Here is a 20,432-nt window from a genome sequence, read left to right as displayed (position 1 = left end):
TCTTCATCACAACTCTGTCTGTATTGTATTAGTTCTGATATTTCTACATCGTGTCTAATCTATTAATTGAGAACGAGCACAATGCCACGGTCTTCCACCCTCTGAGGTCGGGACGGACCAGGATGAGCAGATGCGATCGTGGGCGACTTATTGAGGTGTGGACTGTGTAATATTGTCATTGTATTATCAAATCAGATTTAGCGCACTAATTATTGCTATATATATCACGGTGCATACTTTTATTCGTTTACTCATTCAGCGGTTTCCAGGATCTTTTTTTTTTTTTTTGCACAACTATACAGTTATCTAAAGCAACCATCTGATTTGCACAGCTGGGTTCTCATGCTAAATCTAATATACACATCCAGATAAACAGATGAAACGAGGGTTTTTTTACGCCTTCGAGACGGGCATCTTCACCCACTTCGCATTTGAGCTGGCATTACGCATTTCTTTTTGGGGCAGTTACTCTACACAGCTCATATTTGCTCCCCGGTGCTCGCCAAAGCATTTCGGTCAGGGCGTTTAGTATTTATTACATGTGACGTCTTTCTTTTTTTGCGCGTGTCGGAAACTTCCTCGCTCAAGCCTCGAGGCAGTCATGAGGTGAGCCGTAAATAGGTCACTTTTAAATTTCCATTATGAGCCTTAAATATGTGGAGTCGGTGCGTAACGCAGTCCAGGCTTGGAATCCAGTGAAAAGTATAAAACTGCCACGAACTGAAAAGAAAAGAAATTCACTTTTGCACATGGAAACTACAAAATCAGCGAGCACTTGACTTCTTATTGGCTACTCTTTATTCTTCTTGACTTGGAGTTTGCCCCCTCGAGCTGTCTGTTCCATCTTTGTGCAGCTCGGATGCTTAAACTTTTATTTTATGACTTCCTGCAGTAATTAAAAAGATATCAAATCCATTTATAGTTGTCAATTGTTGTCTGTCGGTGGTTGCATAAATTGCGACGCTAATTTTAGACAGCATCGCATCCTCTCAGTGAGACCGTGGTCTGCCTGCCGTTCATTATCTAGGAATGCTCTGGACTGCGGTCTATTGCTCGGCCACACACGCTGCAGCTATCGGAGTGACCTCTGACTCCGCGCTTTGTCCAAAGTCCATTTTGGCTCCGGGTCGGGTTGTGAAATAGATTAGCCTTCACTCCCTCAGTGCCGCCGTGCTTTTTCCTCCAAGATAGGTCGCAGTGCGTGGATTTCTCCAACCTCCTGCTCCAACTTTGGTTGGGGATCTGCGTCACGAGCCTGACGTCAAACATTCGCAATTTCCCGGTCATACATTGCGCGATTAACCGAGGCTCAATATTTTTAGACATGTACAGTTGAATACATCGCATAATGTGGTTTACAAGCGGTTTCTAATACCTTCAAAATAAAAGTCTAGCTAAAAATTAAATATGAATAAAAATATTCGAACTCGGGCTCATGAATTAAAACTTAATACTTAATCATAAGTTTTGTTTTTTCTCTTTAACCCTTTATTTTGCCTGATCTGTTTAACATACAAACGAACCGTGAACCACACGCGTGCCCTTTTTATTCTGCGTCATTGTGGCTGTTAAATGCGCAACTCAACGGACAGTTTCTCTTAACCTTTACCATCCTTGACACTGCTGATGAAGTTGTTTCATTTTATATATATAAAAAAACCAACCTCTTTAACAATGACACATAACCTACAAACACATCCCTGCTTTTTGTGTTTTTAAATGCCAAAGGGAAGTTTTGTATCTGCACTGTAATCGATTCCGCTTTGTTCCTCTTTTCTTTTCGTGATTAACCCATAGTTGAATGAGGGCCAGTGAAGTCAAATGATCTCATTGTTTAACCCATAATTCCTCCTCACTGTCTGTCTTTACATAAAAAACAAACTATAAACATCCCCTTTAAGAAGAGGCCGGGGTAACGTGACCTTAGAAAATGTGTCAACACCGAGGCATTTCCAGAACCAGCTTGTTGGGAGAACACAAGGTCACACACCGTCACTGTATTTATTTCTGTTGTAATAAAGTCCAAAACGAGGTCTGACGTAAACATGGAGTTGTACTTGTAACCTGCCATTCAGATCTGTTTCTGCAGACTCTGGTCTGGATTGACAGCATGCATACATTTTATTATTTTTTGATGCATTCGGTCATTTCTTTCCACAACCGCATATTCTCCTCTTAGCCAATCATTAAGCACACAAATCAAGAAAACTGCCTGCCATCGTTCCTGTGACGTTGTCTACATTTGCTGTCTTCACTCTTGAAGACTATTTGTTTTGTTTGGCCTGTGGCTTTTTACCACGTGAACGAGCTATATGTAAACAGAGAAAGCTTCCTTACCTTAATCACCTTCTTCTCTTACATGGAAGCACATTCAGGGGAAATGCAGTCATTTACAAGCATCCGTGCTGATCTTGCCTGAGCTCATTTTTTGCAAAGGGAGGCAGCACAGTGCAGTAAATATTCTTTTGTTAAATTTTAGTTACCTGCTTTATTGCAAAACTGGTAATAACTCTCTGTGTGCTCACATAAGCAGGGTAAAGTTCAATTATTCTTTTCAACAATTACATTCATACACTAATGGTAACACAACACTGCTGATAAAAGACAAAACTGCTCATGAAAGAAGCAGAAGAAGTAGAAGTCTAATGGTTTTCAGTGAGCAGCTCCTTCAAACAGGGGCTGATCTTCCTGTTTTTTCTACATTGACCAGTTTTATTACTCCCAAAATGTAAATTAATTACAGACCTCATAAAAGTGCTGAATCTTTGTGTTAATTATCACTAATTATCCCTGCCAAGCACAAACACACACAGAGAGTTGAGATCTTATTATAGAAAAGCCAGAAGCAAAGGGGGAGAAAAGGTGAAGGGGAGCTGATATTAACACTTTTTTTTTCCTCCAAAAGACTGAAATTAACTAAATTGTGAGCTGCTGATTTTTTGAGTTGTTGCTGGTTTAGCTGTTGCCTGTCCTTTTTTTAAAGTTTCCATTCTGGCCAAATATCAAATGGAGCTGAATTAAACAGGATTCCTTTAAAATCCTAAAATACAGACATGTGTTCTCAGCATGCAGTAAAGCTTTAAACATGAGCAGAAATCTTACTGAAACACAACCTGAACTTTATAGATCCAGGAGTTTATATAGCAAAACTATTCAGGGTTAGAGCAGGTTACTTGTGGCCTGATTTTAGACAAAACTGTCAGCGCATGCTTGGCCTGACTTTCATGTCTAAAGGTTAGAGAATAAATCCAGTCTGTATGTGTGTTGCCTGAGCGTGGATGCTGGTAACTAAGACAAACTGAGAGTAATGTAAATGTATTTCAGAATATGCTGAACTGATTTTTTTCTTTTCTTGTCCTTTACTTAAGCAGAGACACTTCCAGCACCCTCCATTTATTCTGTTTCCCTAATCAACGCTGATGGACATCTGACTGTTATTATCCACACTGTGAATAATAACAAGCAGGGTTAGCTAGTGAGATGGATATCTATCTAGATCTGTGATGTTCTTAAATTGTCTGACTTATTTACAGCTCTCACATGCAGAGCAAAACCCACAGATTCCACTGAGTGTGCCTTCAAAGTGTAAAAGATTGTGCAAAGGTTTAAAATGATAATAAACTCTATTTTAAAAAGAGAGACTTTACAACGAACTAAAGCAAGCTGCTGTTAGCTTCACTGACAAATTGGTGCTTAAACTGTGCACAAATATAATCTGTGAGCTTACAGGCACAAACTGAAAAATTTGACATATTCTAGCAAAAACAAGAAGAAGAGGAAGAAGAAGAAAGGAAGCTAAAACTAAAAAGCGCACATTTATGTGCAGAGTAAGATCAGTGAGAAAGTTCTCATATCCTGGAACAAAACATCAAACAATCATTTCAAACTGTTTCAATGGGATTAATACATGTTTAGTTTTAATACATTTTTTTTCTTTATATTTATTTTTTAGAAGTGGCAATTTGAGATTGAACCAAAGTTGGTAATCTAACATCAAACCAAAAGCTCACATCTTTAAAATACAGTCATTTATTGAACTTTTTTTTTGTGAGTTAAAAATGCAAGTAAACCTGATCACTCATTAGCTAAAATCAATGTAATAAAATGAAAATAGCAAAGAGCTTTATGAAAGCATTCAAGTGAAACGAATGAAACTTTAACGGTGAAAAAAAAGCACCTATATGCATTTTCGCACATTGATTCCTTGCATTTTTCCAGCTCCAAATGAGATTTTTATTTTTTTTTTTACTTCAATTAAACATGGAGGAGCAAGAAACCACAACTCCCAAATAACCGCCTCCGGGGTCAGGACCTCGGTGTAACAATGAGGCCCCTATGAGAATAAAGAATAAGTCCGAGCAGGCTGACTGTGATTCATATCTATCGCTTTTATTGTAAAACTGTAAACTGATTCCAAACCCAAACATTGCATCACTTAACCATTGTTCCCGGGAGAAAGGAAAAGAAAAGAAAAGAAAAGAAAAGAAAAAGTGATTTCTCTGTCAGACTCTCAGCTTCATTTTCTACCATAGATCAGAAACACAGGAGCGAGCTGCACGTCCCCGACCTGGTCCTGTTAAACAAACAAACAAACAAACAAACAAACAAACAAACAAACAAACAAACAAACAAACAAACAAACAAACAAACAAACAAACAAACAAACAAACAAACAAACAAACAAACAAACAAACAAACAAACAAACAGCGGAGCGCAACCGAGGTGTATATAAATATATGAGCATATTCAAAAGGTAATTTATTTTAAAGGCAGCTGCTTATTTGGATGAAAATTGCTTTCAGGGAAACACAACAGGTCTCGAAGCGTCGCCACGAGTGCGTGTGCGTACGTGACAGAGGCAGAGAGAGGAAGCAGATTTCTGTGTAGTGACTCTGCCCCCTGTTGGGAAAAAAGCGCCCCCCCCCCCCCCCCCCCCTCATTTTCTTCTGCCTCCCTGTGCCTGCAGATCTTTTATTGAATCTCACAAGTATTTTTTAAGACAAAGCGATTAATAAATAAATAAATAAATAACCAAAGCAGCAGATTGGCTGAATTAAACGTGCGAATATGTGATTCATCCCAATTCCAGGATGTGCGAGGAAAGCAAAGAAGCGGGACCCATATAGAATCTGTAATTAACGTCTCGCCGTTAAGCAGCTCATTAACTGAGTTATACATAAAGCTAATTTAATTAGCGTCGCGGGCAGCCTATAGTCTCCGCTTTATTGAATCATTCTGCTGCCTAATCCATCAGATACGCCGGTGGAAAAGAAATCAGAAAGAGTCTCGGATGCGCCCTCCTGATGATAATATGATCATCTCCGCAGGACAGAAGACCCCTCCGCCCCCCCCCCCCCTCCTCCCTTGACACACACCTCCCACCCTGCTTCCACCCCAGAGTTCAACATGGGGTCAGTGTCTTGCTCAAGGACACTTCAGCAGCGGCTCGATGCGACGACACCCTGAATTTAAAGTGTCGCGATCTCACCCCGGCTGTGTTTGTTTCATGGTTTTTTAAGCGTCGCGAAGACTTCTGTATAAAATACCAAGGTGGTGGAAATCAGTTGACTAACAAAGAGCACGCGCGCACGGTGGCACGCGCCTCATCGCCGCTTGGTGGCACTGGTGTGGTTTCTCTCTCTCTCTCTCTCTCCTGTGGGGAGCTTATAGGGGAATCATCTGAGAGGAACAAAGAAAGGAGGGAGACAAGAGGGGGGAGGCTCTCTCTCTTTCTCTCTCTCCCCCTGTGTGTGTGTGTGTGTGTGTGTGTGTGTGTGTGTGTGTGTGTGTGTGTGTGTGTGTGTGTGTGTGTGTGTGTGAGGAAAAAGAGGAGGGCTGGTGGTGGTGGTGTGGGGGTCTCCCAGGACATATATGGAAATTTGAACGGCTCGCATTCACCATCGCGCACCATAACCACCACCATCACCTACCTACCATTAAGACTTTGGGGCGCGGGCCCGAAACCCCCCTCATGTAACGGTGATTAGAGCTCCGTGATGATTTCCTGCCAGTCCACAGAAGAATACGGGCTACATCTACAGCTTGAAATAAGCTTGGCTGGAGCTCCGTGTGCGACAATAAAAGCTCAATGTGACTGCAATTATGCTCCTTTAAACCTGCCTGTCACACTAACAACATGGCAGACCAACATGTGGTTGAGGGGGTATGAAATGCAAATATCCTCTGACGTAAAACGCAATAACAGGGCTCAAAGTCTTTAACCTGCGGGTCACCAGCGTACTTTTATTTTATTTTATTTTATTTATTTATTTATTTATTTATTTTAGGATATGCTTCAACACGCAGGGTATATATTTTAAATAAATTAATAATCAAGTACCCTATTAAAAATGTATTATTAATACTATTATTATTATTAGTAGTAGTAGTAGTAGTAGTAGTAGTAGTAGTAGTATTAAATGTTGCAATTCACCCACTTTTAATGTAACCATTGATATTTTAAAAATTAAAAATTATATCTTTTATATATTTTTTAAATTTTTATATTAAAACACATCTGTCTAGCCCGGTTTATTATTATTATTATTATTATTATTATTATTATTATTGTAAATCACGTACGTATTGCTGTACATGTAAACCTCACAGAAGAAGCCGGTAGGGGCAGCTGTTCCTCCTGTTCCCCACCGGTGAAAAGCAGGCTTTCAGCGGCTGCTGCTCTTCCTGTGGCCGCTGTCGGGAGCTCGTTTTCCGCTCACATCCTGTTCGGCTCCCGGCTGTACTGCGGCTCTACGACCTGACCGCTACAGGCAAAGCGCGCAAACAGAAAGCGGATTTAACAGTTTAGAAAATGAATGAATGATTTTTATTTGATTGACTGGTTGATTTTTTTTCTTTTTCTTTTGCTCTATTTCACTCAGATTTCTTACACTGGAGCCGCCATATTTTTGGATCTTTTATTAATTTATTGAAATTTATTTTAAATATATTTGATGCTTTTATTTACTCTATTTAAATCAAATTAAAGCCCCCCCCCCCCCCAACCCCCTTCTTGGTGTGTTTTACAGTTTTACAGTTTCATGTCTTGACATTACACCAGACTCACATCTGTTTTTGCAGCAGTGCAGACACTCTGAAGTTGATCACTGCCCTGTTAGTTTGTTAGCATTGTTGCTGCTGGTTTTGGGGAGTCGTACCCCATCCCGCCTCCCAACCCTTACGATTGGCTACACCCATCAGACAAGGGTTTGCCAGCACTCCGACTGCGTGCTACTGTTGAATGGTTTATTCAGGGCTGAGCTTGCTCAGGGCTCGTTTTAGCCAAGCCACATGATAAGGCCTCAATCACAGAGGCAAGGGGGTCTGGATCAAAGTGAGTTAAGTGAGTAATTGAACTTTGTGGTTAGAAAGGTTCTCGTTGACATGTTGCCAAAAAAATTCCAGCACCACCACCACCCACTCTGCAACTCCCACAGGTTTTGTGTGTGTGTGTGTGTGTGTGTGTGTGAGGTTTGCAGCAGTGCAGAGGAGAGCTCAGGGAGAAACAACTCCTACTACGCAGCACGTCTGGTAATAAATTGTGTGAATACTCCTGTCACCTGTTTTGTGCAGAATGCCACTCTTCATGGTTGGCTATCTGTGTTGGGAGGGGTTGGGGGGGGGTGCAGTGAAGTGGTTACACAAGCAAATTTCTTTCAGGCACAGTTGGGCCGCAGCCCGTGGGAAACACGGGCATTATGAAGTCAAGGCCAGTCTGATATCTGCAACGGAAGACTAAATGATAAGAGCCAAGCATAAAAAAGATTGCTGTGTGTATTATGAGCTTTTGCTGTTTTGTTGATGCTTGGAAACGGCAGAGGAAAAGCTTTGATATCATGTAACAGTTGCCCACAAGCGCTTTTTGCTGCAGGCAAAATTTATCTTTCTTTCTAACATTTTAAGCCACGTTAAATTTCTACAGTGGACTATTCTATTACTGACTACTGGGATTTAATAGTTCGTTGTAAAGTGCACACAGTTGTTTTTTAATTAACAGCCAAATAATTCATTCATCAACTTAATAAAATGCAACTTTGGAAACTGTTTTGTACCTAACACGTGATGCCTGAGGCTCACGGGCAGGGTCGGTCAGACAGACGAGGCTGGCACATGTCCACTGAAGCCCAAATTAAAACGCTTTACAATCAGGCAGGGCGAAGGACGGCCCTGAGGCTTTTCAGTTTCCTTGTACAGGGGGTCTTATCTGAGGATCAACTTTCATGCGAGCACTCCCAAAGAGGGATGTTTCTTTGTTCTATCAAGACCAGTCTCCCCAGCTTCTCCCTCTCTCTGCCCCCCTCTCCCTCTCTCTCTCTCTCACTCTCTCTCTCTCTGTGTGTTTGAAATATATGAGGAAATGTAATAATGAGGGGGGCAAAGTAGTCCATTTGTACCCTGTCGTATGCTGCAAAGACAGAGGACAGCTACATGACTGTTATTGAGTAGCAAGCTCCAGTGGCAGCACAACAAATAAGAAATATTTACTGCTCTATTCCCTCTCCTTTCCACTTTCCCGGGAATGCCCGGTTAATTGAAGATGGTAATCATTCATTCATTGTTTGCTGATGCAAAATGTAGCTGATGTGCGCAGAAATGTGCTCTCTGTGAGGCCGCCGTTGGTTTGTGTGGAATGAATACAATGTTGGACACAAAAGGAGCACGGCAGAATGAAAAGTGTCAATCTCCACCTGACTCAGAGCCCATTACAGGGTGAGAGAGGAGACAGATGTATGTGTGTGTGTGTGTGTGTGTGTGTGTGTGTGTGTGTGTGTGTGTGCTCCTGCTAGTGTGCGTGAGTGAGTGGGAGAGGTATGAGAAAGACAGCCAAAGGTGTATAAAGAGTACACATCCATTCACTGTCATGATTAGCAGCTATTATCAACAGCCTGAGCTGGTTGCCAGTCAGGCTGAATTATTCTGCAGTGAATCGACTTAGCAGGCAGTTTGACCGATGACTCTTTCCTAACGCTGAACACTAACTCTGCTCAGTCTGATTTAATTTCCTACCTTTTCTGTCACTCCTCACATTGATTGGCTCCCGTGCTTTCAACCTGAACCTCTCTTTTATCAAACCCACCCTCCTTTATTTCTGCTGCTGCTTTTCCTTTGTCCGCAGCATCGAGTTTGTCCCTTTTTTCCCACTTTAGCTTAGCAGGAAAAAAAATGTCAGAGTGGACCTTCTGTGTATGCACACATGCATGCATGTGGACAAATGTGCATGCATGCATGTTTGTTTGTGTGTGTGTGAAGTTTGCAGGGCAGTGCAGTGCAAGCAGCAGTCTGATCCATACTAATGTTCATTGATAGGAAAATCAATGGTGCATTGATCCAAACCTTGGCTCTGACAGAGGAGAGAGAGGAGGTGAAAGTGTGATGACTGGCGGAAGAGCAAGAGAAAGAGGAAGACGTGAAGAACGAAAGGGCTGCGCAGATGAAGGTAAACGGTAAAGCACCGCAGGGCTGTGTGTACCTGCAGATGACAGAGATGGGACTAAAGCCCTGATGGATGCTGTCGGGGATGAGTAACTATATGTGTGAACAACCTGTCGTGGCCTACTATTCTCTTTTCTCTCTCTGTTTCACAGAACTGCTCTCGAGAGTGGATGAACAAGCCTCAAATGGAACCTGAGAAGCAAAAAAAAAAAAAAAAAGGAAAAAAAGAGGAGAAACAGGAGAGGAGAGTAGGAGGGGAGGGAGAAAATCAATTTTCCCAGACAGAGGCAGGCTGGTCTAATGGAGGTCTAAAAGAAGAGGAGGAGGAGAGGACATATTTTCCTCTGATTACCTCCTGTAGCCTTCCTGGCAAACCTTCAAAGCTGTAGCGTTGCTAGAACGGTCTCACTCGGCCCAGCTTTTTGTAGGAGAAGGTGTGGAGACTGGTTGCTTCTTTCACTCAGCAGCAATCAGGCTGTGAGGTGGACAAGACGGTGCAGCAACAACAACAAAAAATCCCAACACAGCGAGGAAATGGCAAGTAAACACTGACCTGTAAGACACCTTAGAAAATAAAATCCTGCTCCAATGAGCAGAAACGACCATTTTTCTCTTTTATTTGAATTCTGAACATTTGAATGGGACATTGAAGGTAATTCTCTCTTTTTCTAATCTCCATGCTGCCCTTTCATAGCAGTTATGTAACCTGTTAGATCTCCAAGGGAGAAGATGAGCTGGATTAAAGGGATAAAGGCTTCCATTTGGCCAAGATGACCCATTTATAAAACATAAAGAAAGGAAATTTGTCCTTAGTGTCTCTGTCAAATGAAGGGAGATATCTGGAGTACCCCTTTTTGCTTGTGCTTCTCCGCTCAGATGGCCTATGACCAGGTTGCTATGTTCAATTTCCTGCAACAGGCTGGATTGTTATGAATTGGAGTGGAGTGGACCTTCAGTGCTATGCAGAGAAATTGCGGGCACTGATTTGTTCCAGTTCCAGCTAAGTGAATTTTAAATCTTGTTTATGGCTGTCATCATAAAATAAAAAGTGTTGCACGCCGAGGAAACGAGACGAGCAGAAATTTGGCTTGTGGAGCATCAAACCGCTGACCGAGAAAAGCACCGATAAATCCAAACGCTGGAGATTACGGTCGTAGGAAAAATAGACTGGAGTGGCTTAGGAAATGATTTCAAATGTAATGAGAAACAAGGCATCTGAAGCTGGAATCTGTGACCCACAGTAGCACCAAAGAGGAACAAAAGAGACTCAAAAAAGAGTGGGGACAGATATGGCTCCAGTATCCTCAAACTCCCTCCACTCCAATGGCCACTGTACGTCTGCTCCTGTAGCTTTGGGGACGTGCTCATTAAAACCAGTGAATGTTCAATCGGCTATTAAACAACGTTACAATGAACTTTTCCCTTTCTTTAGACCACTTACTGTACAAATACAGTGTTTCCCTCCTGGTAGAAAAGACACTATAGTATGGAGGGAGAAAAAAGCTCAGAAAGGTTTGAAAAGCTATTAAATATTGCTGAAGGAGAGCTTGAAACACTGTTTGTCTCTCTGTTTCTCTGTCTGTCTGTTACTGTTTTTTTTTCCTTCCTCCCTCCCTGTCTAGTTGGCTCTTTGTGTTTTTTTTTCCTGTCTCTCGGCCTGTGAGGTGAAAGTGGCTTCCATGGTAACGACACACTCTGTTTATGCCACTACGTCTCACTTCATCACAAGCTGTTGATGGCTTTGATTTGCATGCGTGCCTATGTGTGAGTGTGTGTGTTTGCCCCCCACCCTTCCTGAAAAATACCCCCTCCTCCCTGAAACACACTCGCACATCATACAGGTGTTCATGAGACGAGCAGGACAGGTTAAAACTATTGTTCAGCTGTTTGATGGTTCACATTCCTCCATGAAATAAAAGAGAAATCAGGCTCCGATGCTTTTATTCTGTCAGTTTTTAGAGGCACAGTTCCCCCTTTTTTTAATTAATGGCAAAATGAGGAGGGAAAAGCAGACTGTGACCTATGAAAAGCAGATGCTTTTAGCATCCCGAACAATGCTTTTCGATCTGTTTCCTCAAAAGAGAGAGACAGAGGGGGGAAAAAGCCAAACAAAACCCACTAAACATGCTCCGACTTATGCATTTATCTTGTTTTAGGTGCCATATGATGCTCAACTTTGAAAAATCTTCAACTCAACAGCAGAATGGAAATTGGCACTTCAGCTGCTAAACTTTAAAAAAAAAAAAAAAAGTAAATTTAATCATACTCATTTCCTTGTCCTGCGGGCTGATCCCGTACACTTAACCACTTAAATTAGCAGCAGCAACAATGATTATGACTTCTTTTCACCAAAACCAGTCGCCCCCAATTAGTGGGGAAAGGGGTGTGGGGGATAGGGGGGTGGGTGAGAGTTGAGGAGGGAAGGAAGGGAGGGCCTGGCTAGCCCGACCCCCTGCAGGGCAGAAAGAGAAGGGGGGGGGGGGGGGGGGGGTGGCAAAAATGGATTCCATACCAGGAAATCCATTAGGGCAGGGAACGGCGTGGAGCTGGCAGCCACAGAGTGGTCGCCGTGTTTTTAAAAATTCCTCATTAGGTGTAATTTCTAAATTACAATCAGCGCGGGCAGAATGAGAAAGCGAAGATCTGACCAACTCATCGGGATAATCAGGGTAATAGCATGATCAGGCGTGCGCACGTGTGTGAGTGTGTGTGTATGTGTGTGTGTGGTGGAGCAGAGAGGCAGAAAGACAGATGAAAAACCAAAGGGAGCCGAGGAGGATGGAGGGTGAATTTTAATGTTGCTGCTGATGCTGCTGGTGGACACTGACTTTTACTTATTATTCTGTGTTGTTTATTTATTTATTCATTAAATGATTTTTCACTTATTTATTTATTTGCAAAGTAACTGATCTAGATAATTGCTGCATGGGTGTTGGGGGGTGGGGTGGGAGGGGGGGGGCTAAAGCAACAAGCTAGATGGAAAGCACGAGTCTCCCCCTCTCTCTCTCTCTCTCTCCGCTGTGGTCTCACTCACTGAATAAGAGGATGGGGATGGAAAAACTAGTGAAGGCAATGCAAAAGAGTGGGGGTAAAAAAAAAAGGGAGGAAGATGAGGGACAGAAACAACGGTGGGGAGCAAGAGAGTCGAGGGGCCTCTGTAAGGGAGAGAGAGAGAGAGAGAGAGAGAGGGGAGGGGAAATGGCAGGAAGGGAGGAGGGAGGGAGGGAGGAGAAGAGGTTAATTTGCACATATTAGAGAGGGCAGGATTTTTCATTAAAAAGAGATTGAAGTTGATATATGCCTGTGCGCTCCTGACACACTGTACACTCTGATTGTGTTAAGTCCTTGACAGAACAAAGGATTGCCCCCCTTTACTTTCTCTCTCTTTCTCCATCTATCTCTAAGAGCCACTGCAGCCCCTGCTGCAGCTCCGGCAGCCTTCTGCGGCTCTATGGAGCTGTTTCATGGTGAATAGAAGCTCAGCCAGAGTGTCATATCACCTCAGGTCCTACTCTTTAATGCATATGCATACACTTGCTTTCATTCCCATGAAAACTAATCGCAGAGACAAAATGTGTTTTTATCGCATCTCTGCAATCGCGTGTGGGCTGGATCTGGTGGTCCGGAAGGGCTTCAGAATAAGTACAGACTCAACAAACAGTTTATTTCGCTTGCCTCACAGGAAGCAAAACAAATCAAAGTGTTTTTGATATTCCTATTTCCCCAACTGAAGGAAGTATTAAATAAAAGAGCCACATTCAGCACATTGTGGCGGCACAGTTGCTCGTTTAGCTGGTGGCGCTTCCAGAAAGGTGGTTGGACAATGACAGAACCTCCAGTCCATTGTTCAAGGCCACCATTCAGGTAAGCTGAGCTCTGCTTGTCGAGGCGCCCGAGGAGAAGTTATACCTGCCGCAGAAACGACAGAAGCAATCACAGCGATTCCTGTTTTTATTTTTGATCTGCTGCTTTCAGGACACATGCAACTGGTCTAAATTGCTCCCTTCTTCCATGTTTCTCTCTCTCCGTTTCTTTTATCTTGTTTTCTGCGGGCCACATCTGTCATTCCTCGCTGGAGGGTTATACCTGATCTTTGACCTTAGTTAGCACGGCCCCCGAGACCTGTTTCACACAAGCACACACATACACCGAGGCCTGCACACACAGAACAGGAGGCATCGATTGGCGATAGATAGATAGAGCGGGGTTGGCCTGATAAGAAGGCCATATTTGATGTTTGTTCTCACAGTGGAGAGAGAGGCAGAGAGAGATTAAATCACAATGAGCAGCCTGCTCCGTCCTTGGCTTCGTCCCCACTCAAGGCTTTACAGGAGTTTAGGGGTCGAGCTGAAAGAATGACGGGTGAGGGATTGTGGACAAGGGGCGCCAGGCCTGCTTAAATCCACTGTGCTAAGAGCCATTGATTAACATGGCCTGTAATGTTATTCAAGAGGTGTGTGTGTGTGTGTGTGTGTGTGTGTGTGTGTGTGTGTGTGTGTGTGTGTGTGTGTGTGTGTGTGTGTGTGTGTGTTTTTGCACAGTCCAAGGTTTTCAGCATTTCAAGCTGCACAGTCCTTTGTCCTCCCTGACCAATGTTATAAACTGACTGACAGCCATCAATAGATGCCTGCTTCACAATGGCTGTGCACTCAGGTCTGCTTCCTGTGCACACTGAGCTCCTCTACCTACTGCTGCTCTGCATCTTCTCCATGTTTTAAAAGATCTCCATGTGCAAATGGTCAAATGTGTCTTTTAACATAGCTGTAAACATGTGCAATCATAAATGATTACACACACACGTTACTGACAGACACACTTGAGCCAGTTTGAAGCTGATTATAGATCTGTTCAAAACTCGGGATGTCGTATGTCTCGTGATGGATTTTGCAGCATTAATAAATTACCTTTCACCTCCCTTACCATGGATCAGTGTTACAGCTACATTGTTTAGTGTTCACTCGCTGTGTATGGACTGTACAAATGTGTGTGTCTCACAGTAAAACCATGCCCTTAAAAATCCTCAGTGTGGTAACTGAGACATCCACACCCCCTCTCTCCCTTCCTAACCTAAATTTTGTCCCCGGTGCAAACTCATCACTAAGATTAAAATTGAAAAGGTTTCTCCCTATTGATTATTACCCATGAGTGGACGAATCACAACACACCAAACCCTTTTCTGTCTCTTCTGGCAGCGCACTGACCTAGGAGTCCCTTTTACATATGACCAGAGCCAGCTCGGGATTCAAATCCCCCAGCCGAAAAAGCAGCATGTGTACGTATGAAAGGCTGTATATGTTGGCCAGTGAGTGCGCGGTCTCAAGGGCTGGGAGATTATGTCGACAAAAGGTGCACCTGGTGCTTTAGATTGAGTTTCTCTCCTCCCCTTCCTCCCTTTATCCCCCTTCCATCCCCCCTCTCCTCCTCTCGTCTGGCCATTTTCAACATTATCCTGGGACTTTTAAAAGATTAGACCAAGTCTTTTCTAATTGGGCCACTAATGCCTGTTAACAGTTTGCAATGAGGGAGACTAATGGAGAATGCGACTCTTTAATATATACATATATATGTGTGTGTGTATAAAATACCTCCTGCTCATGGGAATACACTTTTGAGTTATTTTAGACTCTTACATAATCAAGTGTAGTGTGACAGAGCAGATTATTGAGTCCCTTCCCTATGTAACTCAGATCTAATGGTTTTCTGTGCAGCCACTGATAAACAAGATATGCATGTGTTTAGTTACATGTATTAATGTGGGTGTAAGGGTGCAACGATATGGGCACAGTAAGAGAAAAGAAATTATTGTTGTTTTTAGTGAAGGTCTAGAGTCTGATGCTGCAGGTTTTTCTTATGTTCTTTCTCTGTCGCTTTAATACAGGATGTGTTACATTGTGGGTAAAACTGGGAATTTTTAAAAATGCAGCAGGGTGTTCTGATAATATAGCATTGTAAGTACTGGTGTATCACTATGTTAGTGTTAGAACTGCAATACTTACACAGTTCAGTCCATAATTATCCAAGTTGAGGGGTCGATCCCACTCCAGATGGTCAGCAGATAAGTCCGAGGGGGTCCTGAGATGATTAATGGGTAAGGGAGTCAGTATACAGAAAGCTCACCTTCACAACCTTATTTTACTTATTTATTTTTTAACTTTGTCTTCAACTTTACATTTAAATGTGAAGTTTAAAGAGGAAATATCTCTATGTAGGAACTCCTAATACGTGACACTTCAAGCTAGCAACGAATACGAGCTTTTCTATGAAAATCAAATTTAAAAAGACATTTAATAAAAACAGCAACAGCCATGCAGGAGAGTTGAAAATATGCTGACAAATGGTGGAACATAAATAACTACCTTTACATTTAAACTGTAGCTCTGTGAAGCCAAAGGAAATGCACTTGTAAATGGATTTCACATACTTATCACACCATTCGTGTAACTTTTTTAAAAATCCTCCGGCCACGTGGATGCCCTGAGAAGTCGAATGCACTGCAATGTAAGAAAATACCAGAGAATTGGAATTGGGGGGGGGGGGGGAGCGGGGGTGTAAAAGCACGTAAAAGATAACGGAGGTGGAAAAAGCAGGAAGGAAATTGAATTTTTTTAAAAACAACGGAAGTAGATAAATACAGAACGGAAGTTGAGTAAAACAAACGGGAAGTAGAAAAACAAGAGAATTTGAGTCAAACATGACAGAAGTGGAAAGAAAATGCAATAAAAGCTCACAAAAAAAACAAAAAAAACATTTAAAGCTCAAAAACAAAATAGAAGTGATTTAGAGGGGATAATAACATGAAAGATCGGCTGCAGTAAACGATTAATAGCAATCTATACAGCATTATATGAATAATGTGATTTGAACACATCATTACCATCCCTCTTTTTCTTCCTCACAAGACCAGTTAATCCTCCATTTCTTCGTCTCACTGCAATCCTTCCCATGTTTCTGTCACCTCCGCACCTTTTTTCCTGCTTTTCTTGTGTTTCATGTGCTTCTGCTGCATTTTTCTATTTGCACTGTGTTTGGACCGAAAACCTTATTTGTAATTTTGTTGTTGTTGTTGATGATTAACAGATGTTCTTATTTGGATTCTATTCCCACCTTTATAGTTAGAATATCATTTTCAATTTAAACGAACCTCAGCAGAAACCCTGTGGTTTCTGCAGCTGCTTGAAAGAGAAATCATGTAGTAAAGTAATCTGTTTGCAGCCGTTTTTCTGGGTGAAATGCATGCACGGTTCACCGGGATCAGCCCTTTTTTGTTTTTTCCTTTTGTCTCTCTTCAGGGAAACAATAAAAAATTAGCATCGGCTTCTTTGTGTTCTTCAAGGTTCCTACTACAGCATTCGCACGACCCTCGTCAACCTTTCTCATCTTTTATTTCAAGGAGTTATCCCAGCTCATGCAACAAGTCCAGCACACATAAACATTTTCACACACACACCCCCTAATCTTCAACTCTTCAAATGCAGTACCCCGTTTGGCCGCCTACCTCCACAGTATTCATTTTATTTAGAAACTGAGTCGGCGTGTGTGTGTGTGTGTGTGTGTGTGTGTGTGTGTGTGTGTGTGTGTGTGTGTGTGTGTGTGTGTGTGAGAGAGAGAGAGAGAGAGAGAGAGAGCATCACATGTGTACCCCCTCACCCACTCTCCCAAAACACACACACACACACACACACACACACACATACATACATACACACACGCCTTCCGTCCAGCCCAAGGGTCTCCAGTCTGCATAATAAATGAGGCTTGCTGATAGGTGGAAGAACAGGGGAGGGAGTTGGTTCTCTCTCTCTCTCTCTCTCTCTCACACACACACACACACACACACACACACCCACACACACACACACACACACACACACACCGGCCTGTACCATTACACAGCTTGGGTCTATACCACTTAACAGCTGCTGCTGGAGAAATCCCAGGTCTCTTACCATGCCTGTTGTTCGCTCATTTATCCTGATTGCAGCAGCGGCTGGACTTCTCTTCAACCTCTGATGTTCAGATTTCAATCCTAGAAATTAGCTTAAAGTCTCCACAGGGATTTCTCCTTTCACGTCAGCTACAGTGTCCTTGAGCAAGGCACTCATGCCACGCTGGGGGCATCCCCCCCCCACCCCCCAGGTGTTTGCATGTACAATACTGCCTATATTTGCAGCTTTTCCCTGATATTTATTGGCTAATTGTAAAAAACAAAACAAAAAACAGCAAGAGAGGCAGAACTATCAGAGGCTTTGCTTTCTTGAGGTCGAACATTTGTTAAGCACGTGGAGACTTTCTTGAATACTAAAATCACATTTCTCACCTGACAACAAGTACAAAAGAGGAATAATTAATAATATTCCTCTCCTCGACTCTATCATTATCATTTATGGACACTCACATACATGCACACATGAACCGGGGCCGAAATTATTTAATAATATGGACCCCCCCCCCCCCCTTCACATAGTCGACCATTTGAAAGTAATTATCAGTAATGATCTGCCGGTGACTGATCTATTTTTACCTGATGATCAAACCAGATCTCATCTTAGATCTATATCCCGTGACATTCATTATAGCCCCACAAGATTACATTCATCTCTGCCAGCACCACCTGTCCTTGCGATGGTGTTTCATTCTTCAGCCAGACCCCATTCAAAGTGATGGTAAATATAGCAAATACAGAATGTTAGATTTTTATTACTATAATTAATATTACTTGTAAGTGTGTGTGTGTGAGATTAGCCTTATCCCACTGTTTTCTTTAATTATTCCCGGTGTTGAATTTTTTTAACTCTTAATCCCTTGTACATACATGTATGTATGTGTGTGTGTATATATATATATATATATATATATATATATATATATATATATATATGTATATATATGTATATATATATATATATATGTATATATATGTATATATATGTATATATATATATGTATATATATATATATTTCATGTGTTTTGCTTTTTTGTTTCTTTTTTTTTTTTTTACCGTGCATTTAAATAGGCACAGCACACCTTTTAAACAACATAACACAATATAAATAGGAGCTGAAGGAGGAGAAATGCCATTTGGAAAGAAAACAGGAGCTTTCTAAATGAGTTTAATTGAGTTTATACATAATTCAGTGCATTTCTGTGTGGGTCATGCAGCTTCCCTGCAGTGTGCTGCTGTGGTCGATGGTCTTCAAAACAACAGCCCGCAGGTCGCCACAGTAGATAGGAGGCTCTACTTCTTTTTTTAAAGAGGTAAACACTACAGAAAAACAACCAGCTGTGACGACAGAGTAAAGTAAGACGATGCTGCTAACACCCCACATTTATTAACGCCATTAAAATATATATATTCGCAGGAGATCACATAAACACGAGCCTAAAGTGACACGTGACTTTAAAATATTTCCTGCTGTCGTCTCACATCATTAGATCCCCATTTAGCATAATATCACTGCGCTAAAAGCGCATTACACCAGTCTGTCTACAGTGGGGGGGTTTATTAGTGTGTGTGAAAATAAGAGTTTTAAAAAAATATATAAATAATAATAAATTAGACGTAAAATGTAAAAAAGTGTTTTATAATTTATTACGATAATAGATTTGAATTTTGATGCCCTGAAACACAAATCAAAGCATCGCGGAGCTTCACGTTTAGCCCCCACGGCTGCACTGAGCACCGCTCCTCGGTGGCAGAGTGCTTTTACCGGGGAGCTGCATTTCCCCTTCCCCGCCTCCAAAGGGGAAAAGCAGACGCGGAAAGAAGAAAAAACAACCGCTTCTTCAAACACCCCCCTCCCTCCCTTCACCACTGAATTGTCGTTGCCATCAGCTCGCGGTGAAGTTCTCTTTCTCGCTTCGCTGCGGTTTTCTGAGCTTCCTTTCTTCTCGCTCGTAGCGGGAGCCGCGAGGGGCGCGAGGCAAGACGGCTCTCGAGCCGTGCAGCGACGCACTCTGAGCGGCAGGCGAGCGGAGCAGGCGCCGCTGAGTCAGCGGGACACGCTGCAGCTCAGAGAGGCGACCAGGAAACTCCTGCCTGTGCTCCTCCGCATTGCAAACACTTTTATTATACAACGCCTTTTATTTGAATGACTTATTCTATGGTATTTATTGACACTGAACTCAGCCTATATCTAAACTATATTTTATTGCTATTTTTACTTTTTTTTATTTAGGCGTGGGTTTTTATTAGCAATACCGCAAAGCCCCCCAAAACACATTCCTAAAATATAGTTTAAAAAAATATACGATAATATTGCATATGTATTAATTATTATTATTATTTTACACAATTTCCGCAATTATGTTTTTTCCACACAGACAGATTCACTCAGTTTTGTGAGCTTTTACTTCTGTACTTTTTCCCATCTTTCCAGAGCTGTGTGTAGTTTTAATCTCTCCGTAATATTTCAGCATTATTGGCATAATTTTCAAGCTGCGTATAACTTCTCACCGCTGTAGGCAACACAGTCTATGGCGGTCCAAATGCTTTGCAGAGCTTTTCAGATCTGATCGAGGGTGACAAGTGGGCAAATTTGACTTTGAAAGTAAAAAGGGTGCTGTGCTTGTTTACTGTCAGTCGTCCTGCTTTGTCATTTTTGCAGTGGCATCAATAAGCTTCGAGGAAACTGCGAGGTGTAATTCAGCTGGAAGGCGCGCGCACACACACACACGCACACACACACACAAAGAAAGAGAGGATTCTGAGAATAGTGTATATATGCATGTCTGTGTGTGTGTGTTTGTGCCGGGGGTGACAGAGGAGTGTCACTTAGCAGAAGAATACGAGCTGTCTGAGAATGAAGAGGGATGAGGCTGAATCCTGCTGCTTCTCCTCGCCACCATTATCCCACAGGAGAGCGACCTGTGGGGGGGCTGACACACAAATACACACACACGCACACACACACTCTCGCTGGGAATCTCCTCAGCTGTTCCCTCCACACTCTGTCTCTTGCACCCTTCCTCCTCTTCCTCCTGCCCTCACGGCCCTAAACA

This window comes from Diplotaxodon limnothrissa, linkage group LG9 (assembly GCF_057381915.1).
Source record: "Diplotaxodon limnothrissa isolate DT_005_m linkage group LG9, D_limnothrissa_male_GT1.1, whole genome shotgun sequence".
NCBI classification, from domain to species: Eukaryota; Metazoa; Chordata; class Actinopteri; order Cichliformes; family Cichlidae; genus Diplotaxodon; species Diplotaxodon limnothrissa.
Note: the sequence above shows the minus strand (reverse complement) of the source record.